The sequence below is a fragment of the Chiloscyllium plagiosum genome, unplaced genomic scaffold (assembly GCF_037043375.1).
Source record: "Chiloscyllium plagiosum isolate Xiang-an unplaced genomic scaffold, Cpla_swu_hap1 HiC_scaffold_10, whole genome shotgun sequence".
Classification (NCBI taxonomy): Eukaryota; Metazoa; Chordata; class Chondrichthyes; order Orectolobiformes; family Hemiscylliidae; genus Chiloscyllium; species Chiloscyllium plagiosum.
Window position 1 is genome coordinate 41,197,081 of NW_028270148.1, and position 18,061 is coordinate 41,215,141.

Genomic DNA, 18,061 nt, shown 5'->3' on the forward strand with positions numbered 1-18,061 from the left:
TGTGATAAGCACATTAACTACCAACATTAATCAGTTAAATTTGCTGCCAGACGAATTATCTACTAATGGCAATAAGCCCAATATTTAATTGTTTAAACATTTTGAAGAAAATTGCTAGTAGAGTGATAATTTTCATTTTCATCATGACTAATTTACAAAATAATGCAGTTATTTATCCTTGGATTTTTCATTACTAAATTTCAGATGATGGAGTGTTTTCCAGTAACTTTTTACTCTCATAAATCTGAGTTCCTGTGGGTGTTCTTCTCCATTGAGGATAAAAGGAGGATTGTAAAGTTCCTTTGTACTAGAGCTGGATTGACCTTATCTGTCCTTCCCTCCATGTCCTTGCATGCAGACTGAGGCATGCATCTAAAAATATCTGAATATAATTGTATTCCTGGCTTCTGCCACGTCAGGGAGGCAGAGATGGAATTGTGCTATCTGATTAGAAAATGGTCTGCAGATACCACTCGTTCGGGATAGTACGGTCAGTGTCAGCAAAGGTCAACAAATCCTTACAGAGGAACCTTGATTATCTGGAATCCGATTATCTGAATATCAGATTATCCAGTAAGATCACAAGGTCCCGATGCTCAGCTAAACTATGCTATCTGGCATTCGATTATGCGGAATTCGATTTACCGTACAAAATACTGCCCGCCCATGTGCTACGGATAATCGAGAGTCCTCTATATATGTTTACACCTCAGACTCATTCCAAGCCAAATCAGGGCCTTCAGCACCATTAGCAAAGCAGGTCACTGAAGCAGAGTCTTTAAGGGCAAACATCTTCACTATGTCACCCATGGAAGTTGGGTGAGGAAGTATTTCAATTCATCCTGCATCATAAGATTTTTAAATATTCAGCAGCTTAGAATGTAGAACATTACAGCGCAATACAGGCCTTTTGGCCCTCGATGTTGCAGCAACCTGTCGAACCAATCTGAAGCCCATCTGCACTACACTATTCCATTTTCAATCAAATGTTTATCCAATGATCATTTAAATGCCCTTGAAGTTGGCGAGTCTACTACTGTTGCAGGCAATGCGTTCCATGCCCCTACTACTCTCTGAGTAAAGAAACTGCCTCTGACATTCTGTCTATAACTCTCACCCTCAATTTAAAGCTATGTCTCCTCATGCTAGCCATCACCATCCGAGGAAAAATCTCTTACTGTCCACCCTATCTAATCCTCTGATTATCTTACATGTCCCAATACCTCTCAATCTTCTTCTCTCAATGAAAACAGCCTCAAGTTCCTCAGCCTTTCCTCATAAGACCTTCCCTCCATACCAGGCAATATATTATTAAATCTCCTCTGAATGCTTTCCAAAGCTTCCACATCCTTCCTATAATGCGGTGACCAGAACTGTACCCAATACTCCAAGTGCGGCTGAATCAGAGTTTTGTATAGCTGCAGCACGACCTCATGGCTCTAAAACTCAATCCCTCTACCAATAAAAGCTAACACACCGTATGCCTTCTTAATAATCCTATCAAGCTGGATGGCAACTTTCAGGAATCAAAGAACGTGGACACCGAGATCCCTCTGCTTATCTATACTACCAAGAATCTTACCATAGCCCAGTACTTTGCATTCCTGTTGCTCCTTCCAAAGTGAGTCACCTCACACTTTTCCATATTAAACTCCATTTGCCACCTCTCAGCCCAGTTCTGCAGCTTATCTATGTCCCTCTATAACCTGCAACATCCTTCAGCTGTATCCACAATTCCACTGACCTTAATGTCATTTCCAAATTTTACTAATCCATCCTTCTACGCCCTCATCTAAGGTCATTTATAAACAGCAGTGGCCCCAAAACAGATCTTTGCAGTCCACCACTAGTAACTGAACTCCAGGATTAATATTTCCCATCAACCACCACCTTCTGTCTTCTTTCAGCTAGCCAATTTCTGATCCAAACTGCTATATCACCCTCAATACCATGCCTCCATATTTTGTGCAATAGCCTACCATGGGGAATCTTATCAAATGCCTTACTGAAATCCATATATACCACATCAACCATTTTATCCTCAACCACCTGTTTGGTCATCATCTCAAAAAACTCAATAAGGTTTGTAAGGCACAACCTACCCTTCACAAAACTGTGTTGACTATCCCTAATAAACTTATTCCTCTCTAGATGGTTATAAATCCTATTTCTTATAACCTTTTCCAACACTTCACCCACAACCAAAGTAAGACTCACTGGTCTACCAGTGTTGTCGCTACTCCCCTTCTTGAACAAGGGGACATTTGTTATCCTCCAGTCTTCTGGCACTATTCCTGCAGACAATGATGACATAAAGATTAAAGCCAAAGGCTCTATAATCTCCTCCCTGGTTTCCCAGAGAATCTGAGGATAAACCACATCTGGCCCAGAGGATCTATCTATTTTCACACTTTCCAGAATTGCTGACACCTCCTCCCTGTGAACCTCAATCCTATCTAGCCTAGTAGCCTGTATCTCAGTATTCTCCTCAACAACATTGTCTTTTTCCAGTGTGAATACTGAGGAAAAATATTCATTTAGCACTTCCTCTATTTCCTCGTAATCCAAGGACAACTGCCCACTACTATCCTTGAGTGGTCCTAATCTTTATTCATTTTTTTATTCCTGATATACCAATAGAAAGCCTTTGAGTTTTCCTCGATCCTATCCGCCAATGACTTCTCATGTCCCCTCCTGGCTCTTCTTAGTTCTCTCTTTAGGTCTTCACAGGCTAGCTTGTAACTTTCAGGTACCCTAACTGAGCCATCACATCTAATCCTAACATAAACCTTTGTCTTCCTCTTGACAAGAGATTCAACTTCTTTAGTAAACTATGGCTCCCACACTCGACAACTTCCTCCCTGCCTGACAGGTACATACTTATCAACAACATGCAGTAGCTGTTCCTTGAATAAACTCCACATTTCAGTTGTGTCCATCCCTTGCAGTTTCCTTCCCCTTCCTGTGCATCCTAAATCATGCATAATCGCATCATAATTGCCTTTGCCCCAACAATAAATCTTGTCCTGCATTATACATCTATCCCTTTCCATCACAGATGTAAACATAACCAAATTGTGGTCACTATCACCAAAGTGCTCACCTATCTCCAAATCTAACACCTGGCCAGGTTCATTACCCAGTACCAAATATAATGTGGCCTCACCCCTTGTTGGCTTGTCTACATACTGTGTCAGGAAACCCTTCTGCACACATTGGACAAAAACTGTCCCATCTAAAGAACACGGAACTATGGTATTTCCTGTTTAGAAAGTTAAATACCCCATAACAACTACTCTGTTACTCTTGCTCCTATCCAGAATTATCTTTGCTATCCTTTCCTCTACATCTCTGAAACTATTTGGAGGCCTATAGAAAACTCCTAACAGGGTGACCTCTCCTTTCCTGTTTCTAACCTCAGCCCATACTACCTCAGTAGATGAGTCCTCAAATGTCCTTTCTGCTACGTAATACTGTCCTTGACTAGCGATGCCACACCTCCCCCACTTTTACCATTTATTTCAAGGCTTTCCATGTTATGAATATATAGATATTTAATGACCACCATCCCAGGATAGGCTGTTTCTCAGACGACCTCCCAGGCACAATTCCTTCATGTGTCTCACATTTTATCTTTGTAACCAGCATTAACCTTATCAATCTTCATGATCTCTGATGTCCTTCAATTCTGGTCTCTCACTCAACACTTTACTCATTGCTGTATCACCATGGAATCAGTTTATTAGATTATAATCTCTTGCATCCCATCCTAGAATTGTTCTTTCCTCCTTTAAAGCAAAAAAATACTTCTTTGACCAAGTTTTCTTTACTCACCTGTTCTGATAACACCAAAGATGATTTGGTGCCAAACTTCTGTTTGAAATACACCGTTGTGAAGACAAAGGACATCTTACTATATTAATAGTGCTATGTAAATGCTACTTGTTATTGGTCAGTCAGGCCTTTGTCCCAAGACTATTTGAATGATTACACAGACTGGAATGATAACTTCGAGGGCTCAAGGGCCTAAGGACTATTCATGACACCTATTCATGGATGAAGAATTGGATAAATTTCCTCATCACTGCCTTTTGGCAGATATATTTCTCAGGGGAATGGTGACTGGTAAACAAATAGTTACATCCATAATGATAAGGATCAACTGGTGGCCCCCTTTTATTTTGAGTGGGGGTCCCATACTGTCCACCAAGCTGACAGATTTCCTAAATATTGGCATGAGATTTAGAGGTGCAGGTCTTATTGCAGATCACAGCTTTCCCACAGTCTGGCAGTGTGGCAGATTCTTCAAGACCTTACTACATTCTTGGAGAAAGTGAGGACTGCAGATGCTGGAGAGTCAGAATCGAAACAGGTGGTACTGGAAAAGCACAACAGGTCAGGCAGCATCTGAGGAGCAGGAGAGTTGACATTTCGGGCATAACACCTTCATCAGGAATCTTATCAGGCTGTTTATGCCCAAAACATTGACTCTTCTGCTCTTCAGATGCTGCCTGACCTGCTGTGCTTTTCCAGCACCGCTGTTTTTGAGACTTACTACATTCTTGTGGAGCCATGCCCTGCAGAATTGCTGGCTGATGTGGGCTTGCACTTTGTGCATACTCACATGCCCACTAGTTGGAATCTTGTGGAGTAGCTTCAATATTTCCCTACAGTACCTTAACAACACTGCTAGATTTTCATTTGCAGATCTGTGAAGGAGTCTTTAGTTGCTCATCAGCACTTCATTTTTAATGCATAATGTCCAGGGACGTCTTCTGTTCAGTCTCAGCTTGTGTTATTAATAGAGAGTCAGCTTGTTGGGGTGTTACATACTTCTCAAAAGTGGTTTCAGGAGGATCATCAGTTTGCAGAAGCCACCTCAGCTTCCACTAGCTGATCCTGTCAGACCACGTACCGTGTGAGCACATAGTTAGGGAATTTGGCGGGCACTTTTTCCTGCAGCTATTCTATCTCCCTGACCTCAGCATGCTTCCTGGAGATCATTGGGGCTGCTATTAACTCTGAGCCTGAGGAGCTAGCTGAACCCATTCACAGATTCCTGAAGAAGGGCTTATGCTCAAAACGTTGATTCTCCTGTTCCCTGGATGCTGCCTAACCTGCTGCGCTTTTCCAGCAACACATTTTCAGCTCTGATCTCCAGCATCTGCAGACCTCACTTTCTCCCCATTCACAGACAGAATGAGGAGAAAGTGAGGACTGCAGATGCTGGAGACCAGAGTTGAAAAGTGTGATGCTGGAAAAGCGCGGCAGGCCAGGCAGCATCTGAGGAGCAGGAGAATCGACATTTTGGACATACGCCCTTCTGCAGGAATGAGGCTGGTGTGCCAAGCGGGCTGAGATAAAAGGTGGGGGGGGGGGGAATTTGCGGGAGGGGCGCTGGGAATATGATAGGTGGAAGGAGGTGAGGGTGAGGGTGATAGGCTGGAGAGGGGGTGGGGGCGGAGAGGTCAGGAAGAAGATTGCAGGTCAAGAGGGCGGTGTTGAATCTGAGGGTTGGGACTGAGATAAGGTGGGGGGAGGGGAAATGAGGAAGCTGGAGAAATCTACATTCATCCCGTGTGGTTGGAGGATTCCTAGGCGGAAGATGGGGCGCTCTTCCTCCAGGCGTCGTGTGGCCAGAGTCTGGCGATGGAGGAGGCCAGGGACCTGCATGTCCTTGGCAGAGTGGGAGGGGGAGTTAAAGTGTTCAGCCACGGGGCGGTTGGGTTGGTTGGTGTGGGTGTCCCAGAGGTGTTCCCTGAAATGTTCTGCAAGTAGGTGGCCTGTCTCCCCAATATAGAGGAGACCACATCGGGTGCAGCGGATACAGTAAATGATGTGTGTGGAGGTGCAGGTGAATTTGCGATGGATATGGAAGGATCCATTGGGGCCTTGGAAGGAGGTGAGGGGGGAGGTATGGGCGCACGTTTTGCACTTCTTGCGGTTGCAGGAGAAGGTGCCGGGAGTGGAGGTTGGGTTGGTGGGAGGTGTGGACCTGACGAGGGAGTCGTGGAGGGAGTGGTCTTTCCGGAATGCTGATAGGGGTGGGGAGGGAAGGGAAGGAATGAGAGTGACTCCTACAAGAACTGGTGCCAACACAAAGTCACAGATGTACTCGGTAAAGGGGAATGGTCACATACTCTCCTTCATGCACTTTTCCTAGTCCCTTGCTAAACTCTCTGAGCCCCAGTATGTTGAATTGGATTAAAATAGCTAAAACAGCTGGGATGGCAGCTATTGTCTGCTGGTGAGGGCAAAAAGACCAACAATGCTCAAAAAAAACACAGCTTGCATGACAATAATCAGTCTTTATTGACAATAGTACTGCATGCAGTTTGGCTAAAACTTGTAAGAGAGAGAGATACTAATTGTTCCCAATTCCTCTTCTCAAGTTTTTCATGCTTCCAGAGAGAAAGGAAGGATTTGTAATACTTAAAACATATCAGTAGCTGTCAGAAATTATCACTAAATGTTCATCATTCGCTAGGCCTGTACATTGAATTTTGATCTGTGTTATCCTATTAACTTTCCGAAACATTGTGTTACATACGTCATTCCATAACATTGTTTTGCATATGAATGTCTTTGTTTGGACTGTAGTTAGTTTTTCAAAACATGTACGGAGCCATTTTAATCAAATTCTGATGAGGGCTGCCAACATTAGAGAATTTATGTAAATTCAGCCTGTGCCATGTCTGCTGGTTAGCAATGTCCCCAACCTTTGCCACAGTCGTTAATTATATTATGTTATAACCCAGAGTTGGCCAATTTTCCCATCAGGCATCTTAATAGTTTCACACAGTTCCACAAATAAATCCCACTGGTTTTTCCGGTTGCTTTCTGTCATTGGCCCGGACATTCTGTAACTCTGTGGAGGAGGCCCAGGACCTGCATGTCCTTGGTGGAGTGGGAGGGGAAGTTGAAGTGTTCAGCCACTGGATGGTGGGGTTGGGGGGGGCGGGTGGTGGCAGGTAGCTGGAAAAGCGATAGGTGGTTGAAGGTGAGGGAGAAGGTGATAGGTCAGAGGGGCAGTGATGGACGGGTCCGGACGGTGGTGCTGAGTTGGAGTCTTGGGACTGGGATAATGTGGGGAGAAGGGAAATGAGGAAGCTGTTGAAATCCACATTTGCAGAGTCCCAAGGCGGAATATAAGGTGTTCCTTCTCCAGGCATCAGGTGGTAACTGTTTGGCGGTGGAGGAGGCCCAGGACCTGCATGTCCTTGACAGAGTGGGAGGGGGATTTGAAGTATTCAGCCACGGGGCGGTGGGGTTGATGGGTGTGGGTGCGTCCCAGAGATGTACTCTGAAACAATCCACAAGAAGGCGTCTTGTCTGCTCACTGTAGAGGAGACCACACCGGGTGCAATGGATACAGTAGATGACATTTGTAGAAGTACAGGTGCATTTCTGACAGATGTGGAAGGATGCCTTGGGGCCTTGGTTGGAGGTGAGGGGAGTGGTATGGGTGTAGGTTTTGCACTTCCTGTGGTGACTGGGAAAGGTGCCAGGAGTGGGATGTGGGTTGGATTGATTCAGAATCCCTCAAGGATATGCAGGTCCTGGGCCTCCTCCACTGCCAAACTGTTACCACCCGACGCCTGGAGGAGGAGCACCTCATATTCTGCCTTGGGACCCTGCAACCACACGGGATAAATGTGGATTTCAACAGCTTCCTCATTTTCCCTCCCTCCACATTATCCCAGTCCCAAGCCTCCAACTTGGCACCACATCCCATCCATCACTGCCCCCTCTGACTTATCACCTTCTCCCTCAACTTTATCCACCTATCCTTTTCCCAGCTACCTCCCTCCAACCCCACCTCCCTCCCATTTATCTCTCAGCCCCGACCCAAAAGCCTCATTCCTGATGAAGCGCTTATGCCCAAAACCTCAATTCTCCTGCTCCTCAGATACGGTCTTACCTGCTGTGCTTTTTCAGCACCACACTCTCGATCCTCTCCAGCATCTGCAGTCCTCACTTTCTCCTGTGCTTTTCCAGCACCACACTCTCCACTCTGACACAGTGTTATACCTGGATCTGGTCACTCTCTGTTCCTCTAGGAGCATTCTTTCTGGGAAAGAAGTTATTCGAATTCTGAGAAACAATTATTTCAGTTTTAGAGTTCTACAGAGGATACCCCAAATTGTCAAGCCATGGGTTGAGAAGGGGTAACTTGGCTCTCCATCTTTACTCACCCACTCCTTGACTCGTTGGAACACAGTTCCTTTAAAAAGGATTACTACCCTCTCCCAAACCAAATGAATTACGTTTTAAAAATAACAAAGTTCGCCAGGCATTCTTGAGTTAGCAAAACAGTGAGTTTATTATTTACTAAGTGTGAGATGAAATAATAATGTTGCACACATATACACAGATTAGAAATGAGAACTTAGTCCAAAGAAATATAAAAGATTAAAGATATATGGATCAGTCTCTATAGATCATTTGTGAAGAATAGCTCATGAGTTTGGGATTCTTGGCTTTGCAGATTAACTGAAGTTCTTTTGTCCTGTTTCATTTTGACTGGCTTGTTGGCTCACTGGCTTCTAGCTCACAGAACAACACAATCCTTTATCTGCAATTGTAGCGTTGACTGATGTGTGGTTCTTCAACTGTGATATTCACATTGGACCAACTCAAAGTCAGGCTAGTGCACATGAGTACATTAAATCACTAGCTTACCTTCTTGACTAGCACAGACACACCAGGGTGGACTGATTCTTTATACTTGTTCTTGTGTATTCTTGACTGGGGAAAACATAAAACATGTCTCTCACTCAGGCTGTCGTCTTTTCTTTCATCATTATGACTCAATGTTCATCATCTGAGATAGCTCCCAGGTGATTACAGTTCAGTATATAGTGCAGTTTTTCCCTTTCAAGTCCATCCCTTTGAAGCTTCCTTGACACTTTATCAAATATGACATTACAGGATATCTCTCTCTTTGAGTACAGGAGTTGGGAGGTCATGTTGCAGCTGTACAGGACATTGGTCAGGCCACTGTTTTAATATTGCGTGCAATTCTGGTCTCCTTCCTATCGGAAAGATGTTGTGAAACTTGAAAGAGTTCAGAAAAGATTTACAAGGATGTTGCCAGGGTTGGAGGATTTGAGCTATAGGGAGAGGCTGAACAGGCTGGGGCTGTTTTCCCTGGAGCGTCGGAGGCTGAGGGGTGACCTCAGGTTTACAAAATTATGAGAGGCATGGATAGGATAAATAGGCAAAGTCTTTTCCCTGGGGTCAGGGAGTCCAGAACTAGAGGGCATAGGTTTAGGGTGAGAGGGGAAAGATACAAAAGAGACCTAAGGGGTAACTTTTTCACGCAAAGGGTGGTACGTGTATGGAATGAGCTGCCAGAGGATGTGGTGGAGGCTGGTACAATTGCAACATTTAAGAGGCATTTGGATGGGTATATGAATAGGAAGTGTTTGGAGGGATATGGGCCGGGTGATGGCAGGTGGGACTAGATTGGGTTGGGATATCTGGTCGGCATGGACGGGTTGGACTGAAGGGTCTGTTTCCATGCTGTCCATCTCTATGACTCTATGATTCTATGACTCTCTTTTCTTCTGTTAAGACAGCCACTGAATTTACATCCCAGTTATTTTTGAGCCACATTTAATTTAAAAAAACATGTTGTTCTTCAAGGGCCAATATCAATGGAAGATCCGGGATTATGATCCATAGTCAGGACTTGCCATTGCAGCACTCAGGAACACCAGCTCAGTAAGTAATAAGGTGCATGGAGCCACCGCATCATGGGTGGCACAGTGGTTAGCACAGCTGCCTCACAGCGCCAGAGACCCGGGTTCATTTCCAGTCTCAGGCAACTGTCTGTGTGGAGTTTGCACATTCTCTTCGTGGGTTTCCTCCCACAGTCCAAAAATGTGCAGGTTAGGTAAATCGGCTATGCTTTAATGGGTCTGGGTGGGTTGATCTTTGGAGGGTCGGTGTGGAGGGGCGGCACAGTGGCTCAGTGGTTAGCACTGCTGCCTCACAGCACCAGGGTCCCAGATTCAATTCCAGCCTTGGGTGACTGTCTGTGTGGAGTTGCACATTGTCTGCGTGGGTTTCCTCCGGGTGCTCCGGTTTCCTCCCACAGTCCAAAGATGTGCAGGTCAGGTGAATTGGCCATGCTAAATTGCCCATACTGTTAGGTGCATTAGTCAGAGGGAAATGGTTCTAGGTGGGTTACTCTTCGCAGGGTCGGTGTGGACTTGTTGGGCCGAAGGGCCTGTTTCCACACCGTAAGTAATCTAACCTAATTTAATTATAATGTATGATTTAGTTCTGAAGTTGCAAACTTCCCTAATCATAGAATCCCTACAGTGTGAGAGCAGACTATTCAGGCCATCACATCCACATTGACCCTTTGAAGACCATCCTGCCTACACCCACTCCCCTACCCTATAACCCTGCATTTTCCAAAGCTAACCCACACATCTTGCATTGTGGGAGGAAACTATAGCACCCAGAGGAAATCCACATAGACCAGGAGAGAATGTGCAAACTTCACACAGTTGCCTGAGGGTGGAATTGAACCCAGGTCTCTGGCGCTGCAAGGCAGCAATGCTAGCCACTGAGCCACCATGCTGCATTATGGGGCATCATGCTCTTAAGTGATTTAAAAGCATTTTATGAAGTAGTAATTTAAATATGATACAGAACAGCTAAGTAGACAGAAAAGACACATTACCTGTTTTTTCTGTCAGTGAGAAGGGTTTACCAGGACTAAAGGATGATTGAATGAGAGTACAGTGAATGATGATCTGCATAGTTGGTAGTCCCTTCAGCTTTCAGTCTTCTCGCACTAACCAAAGTTTTTCTGTCAACTCTCTATTGTTTTACTTTATCCAACAAAGACTCATAACTCTCTCCCTACTCCCTGTTTATATATCTTATTTCCACAGGCTGGTGATCTCTGATTAAATCCCATTTATCTAACCACTGCAGTTCTCTGGGGAAATCCCTCCGGCTGCCCATCACTGCTCCTGAAGTTATTATGTCAATTTTTGCTGAAACATTCCATTTAGTTTTTTACACAGTTGGTTTACAAATGGGTCACAAAATGCAAACATTTCAAATGTTGAAACTTCTTGTATCACAGGCTGTGATAAAATCATGTCTTTGTCAGTGAGAACAAGTCTACAATGTTCTTTGTTGATCAGGTTGCTATAGAACTCGACTTTATTTTTTAAAAAAGGGAGAGAGAAAGATGTTTCAGTAACATTCATCACATTTCTGAAGATTTTATATGAATGCTGCACAAGCATCTCAAAAATCAAGAAAAATAAAATCAATCCAGCTTTGAAAATCTAGACATGGATCTGGACCAGTGAACCCCAAAAATTAAACCCCTTTGAGCTCTTGAGGTCATCCTACTTATGAATTGACTTGTTCTCATAGAAATTTGTGGAAAATGAATCAATGACTCTCATCAATTTTTTTTTCCCAAATGACCTTGTCAGCTGCATGTTTAGTGGCAATTATTTCAGGGCACTGAGAATATTTGATTTCAAGCCGGGTAAAGGACCCATAGAGATGAAGCCATTGACTTCACTGGAGGATAAAAATTGATCATGAATGTGGCAGTCAATGAATGCGAAGTTGGAAAGCTCTCAAAAGAATGGTTACCTTGGAAACCCACTGAATAGGATGTCCTTGGAAAGAGAGCAGCACACCTAACTAGCTTAGTAAAAGTAATTTCAAAGCAAAGCTTAATGAAATAATTTAAATTACACTGAAGTTCCGAATAAATGATTTTGTTGCAGTGGTGATACGTTAAGATGGAAAATTCAAGAATGAATAGGCTTTTTGGGCATGAAAAATTAAGCTAAGGGATTCTGGATGGGATCAGAAAGTGGAACAAAGGCAGCAGGTCAACAGACATACACCCACTTCTATTTCCTTTGCTATGAATAGAATTATCAGAACTCATGCAGGTTGAATAATTCTGTTTGCAAATACTTTAACATTTTAATTTTGGCTAATCGGATTGATTTACAGTTTCTGTGTATTCTTTGTAACACTCATTAATTAAAAGTATATTATTAAATCAGTAATTTTGGTGTTAGAGAAATCTCATTGGAATGCATAAATTCCAATTTCTGGATCATATAACACAGTGAGTTTCTATACTTCAAGTAGGGGTCCTGTCCATTTTTAAGTGATATAAGTCACTGTGGTAAAGCAGTCCATTGTGGAAAGAAAAGAAAATTATTGATAATTCTCTATTTTTTCCCATGACGCTGCGTATGCCTTTTATCAGTCGCGATTGATTGATATCAGTAGCAGCTGTAATGTTCAGAGACCAAGAAGATCAAGTGACCTTCACATGCCCTGTATAAATATGACTCTGAAACTTTCGGCTGCAACATACTCAAAAATAATGCATAACTCTCCTTCTAAATCTCCGTCTTATACTAACTCGCTTTCTCTCTCTTTTTCTCTCCCTCTCTCTCCCTCTCATTTAGGTCTTAAGTTCTCATTTCTCATTTTCATTCTCCTCTTAGTCCTGTCTCACTCAATCATTTGCAATCTAATCTATTCTAACTTTCGTGGTTTTTTTTTGCTCTTCACTGTCTCAGCCATGTTTGCCCAGATCTCTCCCGGATTTGGCTGATTGCTATGGAGGTTAAAGAAGTACTACTGGAGCTGAAGGAGGGCACCTTGTCTCAACTGACAGTGGGAACTGGGGAGGCATATATCTATAAGTCATCCAATTAAGGATGGCATCCTGCTCGCAAGTGTTGCTGGCCAACTAGAGGCCATTGCTGAGAGGGCAGATGCAAAAGAGAGTGTGCCTGAATGACTGAGGCTCCCTCAAAAACGAGTAAGTGGGCGTGGGGTTTCTGGGATGAGGAAAACAGGCTCAGGCATTCAGTGGAAGAGGTTGCTGAGTGCTACACCAACTAAGATGGCGGAGGGGGGGGAAACCATTGTGAATGAAGGAAAGCCCCTTAAGAAAATCCCGCACCCCCTCACCAGACTCCATTGGGAAGCTGTTGTTTCTCTCAGTTTTCTCCCTGCACAACAGACTTCTTGACATGGATAAAATGGCCACAGATACAGGAAGTGCCCCTTCAGGCAGATTTTAAAAAGACTCAGGTTCCAAATGGTTAAGCATCCTGACCCGTACATTCTGAACTATGGACTTTCATATTCTGTCCAATCTACTGACCTGGAACTTCTGTTTGCACAATTCAAAGTTTATTTTTTATGTTTGATACTTTAATATTCCGAGTTAACCACTTATGTTGGATCCATCCCTCAAAGTTTTTCTTACTCTATGAAAGTTGTGTGTTCTGTGTATTCTGAAATATTCCCTTAATTGTCTGCCACTGCACCTCTGTCGACCTATCCTTTTACTTAATTTGCTGATTCGCCTTAGCTGTAGCACTTCTACTCTCAACTTCCCCTGAGGTGAAGGCCAAAATACTATTTATCTTTCTAATTGCTTGCTGTAGCTGCATGCTAGATTTTAATGACTTGTGAACAAGGATACCCAGATCCCTTTGGATACCAGCTCTTCTCAACCTCTCACCATTTTATTAGTCATTTACAGGGTATGGGTGTCGCTGACTAGGCCTGCATTAGGTTTCTAATATTGAATAAATATTCTGCCTCTCAGCATTTTCTCCCAAAGTGGACAATTTCATTGAATTGAATTAACTTTATTGTCACATATGACTCGATGAGTACAGTGAAAAGTTTATATATCGACACTTACAGCACCATCTTAGGTACAAAGGTATATGGGTACAGCTTTGTGAATTACAAGATGTTAGAAAATAGAGAAATAAAAAGTGCTGAAGAAGGGTTATGCCTGAAATGTTGACTCTCTTGCTGCTTGGATGCTGCCTGACCAGCTGTACTTTTTCAACTCTGACTCTCCAGCATTTGCAATCCTCACTTTCTCCTAAATAAAATATCCAGTAATGCATAAATAAATAAAAGTTCATAACAACGGCCTTCCAACCCAGACCAGTGTCCAGTCTGTATGGGATCTTGGCTCCAGACCACACAAGGCTTCACCTTCAGGTTCATGAGGCTGGGAGATTGCACTGGAACAGCCTCAAGATCAAGAGACCATGCTAAGGCCATGCCAGGTTGAGAGAGAACCACCTACATCTGGAAGACTGCCATGCTGGGCCGAGATGACGTCATGCTGGGCCGAGATGATGTCATAATGGGCCGAGATGATGACATGCCAGGAGGCTGCCATACCATGCCAAGAGGCTGCAACGAGTGTCCAAAAAGTGTGGTGCTGGGAAAGCACGGCACTATCTGAGGAACAGGAGAGTTGGTGTTTCAGGCATAAGCCCTTCTTCCGGCTGAAGGGCTTATACCCAAAACATCGACTCGCCTGCTCCGATGGTGCTGCCTGACGTACTGTGCTTTTCCAGCACCACACTTCTCAACTCTGACTCTTCAGCATCTGCAGTCCTCAGTTTCTCCTCTGCAATGGGGGTCTACCATGCCAAGCCCTAGGAGCTACCACAGGGCCCGCTACAACAGCCGAGAGGACCCCTGGTCGTGTCTGCACTGAGGCTGGGTATCGACTGGAACCCAGGAGTCGACCAGAAGCAGGTAGAGAAGAAGAAATAATGAACACAAAGAGAAGAAAAAGAACAGGTGGCATGGACAAACTCCGGCTGAAGTGTCCTACTGTGCCGCTATCTAGGACTGGAAATTTAACAAACTTCACACTGCCCTGTCCAAGCCCATTCAATTAGCCTGTCCAAGTCCCCTTCAAGTCTCCTTCAGCCTCCTCAGAACTTATGCTGTCTCTTAATTTTGTGTCATTTGTGAGTCTTAATAAGAAGAGGCTCTTGCCCCAAATAAAATGTAGCTTATTGCATAGTAATGATCAGGTACATTAGGAAGTTAGACACTGCTATTAAGGCTATTGGGAGATATTTGGATATAAGTCTTCCCCCTTACAAGATCCTAAGATAAACTGCCTTTCCCCAACCAACTCCTTAAAACATCAGAATATGGGGTAGAGCATAATGGAGCCTTCAACATTAACCTCTTCAAAATCATTACTGTATATAACATTTACAGGCTCCAAATGTCAAAACAAGGCAGTATTTACACTCATCTAAAACTAACATCAGGAATTTCCCTATTAGTGTGATGTGAAGGGGCAATGTTTAACTTGAGCAGTGATCAGTGTGAACAAGCAGTGTAGACCTGTGCCATCATTTGCACCGTTCACACAGGCAGCACAATTCCAAATCTTGACCTTGCTCTCACCTCCCTGTAGCTGGACAAAGTACTGCAGTTGGTATGAAAAGCTGAAAATGTGTTGCTGGAAAAGCGCAGCAGGTCAGGTAGCATCCAATGAGCAGGAGAATTGACGTTTCGGGCATGAGCCCTTCTTCAGGAATGCAAACCATGCAGTCAATCAACAAAGAATGAGCTTATCTGAACAAAGTTTCACATTAACCATGTGCTTTGAATATGGTTTTCAAAAAACATTAAAACAGGGGTCATTTTCCTTGACCTCATTGCAGTGAATGATAAAGTCTGGCACATTAACTGATTTTATCAGAATATCAAAACTCACTCCTCCCTGTGTGTATACTATTTCTAAACTGTTCCTACAGGACAGTAGGTTCAAGGTGCACATGGGTGACAACACCTATGCTTTAAGGGAACAGCCTACCCCAGAGCTTTAGCCCCAGAGAGTTAAAAACAGATCACTTACAGATCACAATAGGAATCACTGCTGCAGTGAGCAGAAACCACAACGCACAGCCAAAGTAGTGGGACCCTGGGCCATTATAAGCACGGGGAATGTTGCAAAGGAAAATTAAGGCAATGAAGGGACAATTTAACAAGTAAAGCAGACAAAATCTAACAGAAGAAAACAGAAGCTTCTTGAGCCCACAATAAGAGTGTGATATTGATAATTTATACTACGGTTCTGGTATTTAATCAAGCTTGAGTACAAGGCTTTATTTGGAATGTCTTGGAAAATGCCATGCATTATGTAGTAGCCTGTGAAAGGGAGAAGCCTATGTTTTGGCATGCTGATGGAAAACATTTATTTTGACTTCAGAAATGTGGGAAATCCCAGAAAGAGGTATGGATTTACAGAATTACCAATTAAAATAATTAAAAGGATTGCTATATTGCACTGTTTACTACTTTAACACATAGGAAATAAAACAACATTGCTACTTACAGAAGTAAAGGAAGGAAGATGCAGCAGCATTGAGATACTGGTGAATTGAAAAGCTTTAAAGTAAGAAGAATGAATACCTCCACACAAGCTGTGGCAGGAGAAAGTTTTCATTAAAGTACACAAAATTCCACCGTCATCTTATATACCCAGGTTGACAGAAAGCATGGATACTGTTTCAGTATTTAACAAGGATGACTATTTATAATAAAGAGATTCTACATATAGATAAAACAATTATGAATTGTTGACATATATTTCTACGTTAAAACTCCAACCCCCATACGCAGTTCCCCTCTACACATACATATAGATCTAAGAAAATGAATGTATGGATGAAGGGGAAACCTGGGAAGGCAGCTCATTGTCCTTGCCCATAGTGTTCACAGAGATGATCCATTAGGCTTGTCAGTACTGCTTCTCCTCAATCTTCCTTCTTCCTACTTTCACTTGCTTGAAGGAGATGTAGTGTGAAACAAAAATAGAAATTGCCCTAAAAGCTCAGCAGGTCTGGCCATATCTGTGGAGAGAAGTCAGAGTTAACTTGTCAGGTTCAGTGACCCTTCCTCAGAACTGATGGTTTTGGAAAGCATTGGGTTTTAATATATAAGATAGGATTAGGAGTGGATGTCTATCCAAGTTGGTTGGGGTCAGTCCTGAAGTCAGCTCAATGAGAGTCAGAGGAGGTTATGGTTGGAAAGTAGGTAAACTCAATTCTGGGAACTGCAAACAGCATGCTGGAATACAGAAGGGACAATAATTGTGAAAAGTGGGCAGCACAACATGTAAGAAAGGAAGATAATGCTGCATTGGGGGATAGGGGGTTACTGCAATTACAATCACCTTGTCTTCAGCAGAGGGACAGAGCAGCATGATGGATGGCAGTGGCTAGGACTGGTGCTGAGTGGGTAATGTTTGTAAATGAGATTGGAATTCAAAGTAGTTTAAAAGAATGTGTGGAAGCTGATGGACACTCCAGGGAGTGCAAGGAAGAAAGGAATCTATCGATTCATGGGGGGGGACCCTTAATATCTAGGCTGAGCCTGTGACTTGCTGTGTCAAGTGAGACCTGCATTGCCTTTCATACTCATGTGATTTGTAAATGCACATTGGAACTGGAAAGTGGCTGTGACCACCACACGCAGTGGATGGAATCAGTTTTTATTGATCCGTCTGAGCTCACAAACTCTATTTGTAAGTGATGTGTGGCCCTTTCAGGGGTAACTGGATTCAACAGGTACTTACACAGACTGAAGCCATCTGTAACCATAATCCCCTGAGTGCAAAAGCACATAGTGTCCAACAGTGTGGAATACAGATCCTGCCACAAGCAATCTTGACCGAGCCATTGCTCATTTCAGAGTGATTGGAGCTACCTCTGTGAAATAAAAGTAATCACAGGTGACCTTAAAAATCTCCCCGGTTGGTCACAATTCACAAAGATAATGATGAGGAGGTCCTGGTGTTGGACAGGGGTGGATAAAGTTAAAAGAAATTACACAACACCAAGCTATAAGACCAACTATAACCTGGTGTTGTGTGATTTTTAACTTCACAGAGATAATATATAATCTCTGAGGCTGTACAAGGGGATGGAGCTGATTTCCCCCCACCTCAAACTGTCAATATTTGTGAACACATTCTTCCATACAATCCCGCCTTTCTTGGCTGATGTGGGAGGAACAAGGTATCTGGAGTCAGACAGCACGTATGACCTCCTGCTGTATTTGTGCTGCATTCACAAAATAAGTTTTGCTATGTCAGAGTATCATGTTGAAGCATTTCACTCCTTGTCAGAGTGCTTAATCTCCCACTGTATGGAGAACTATGCTCAATCATCATTTGTGTAAGACGTAAATACTGACTGAACCC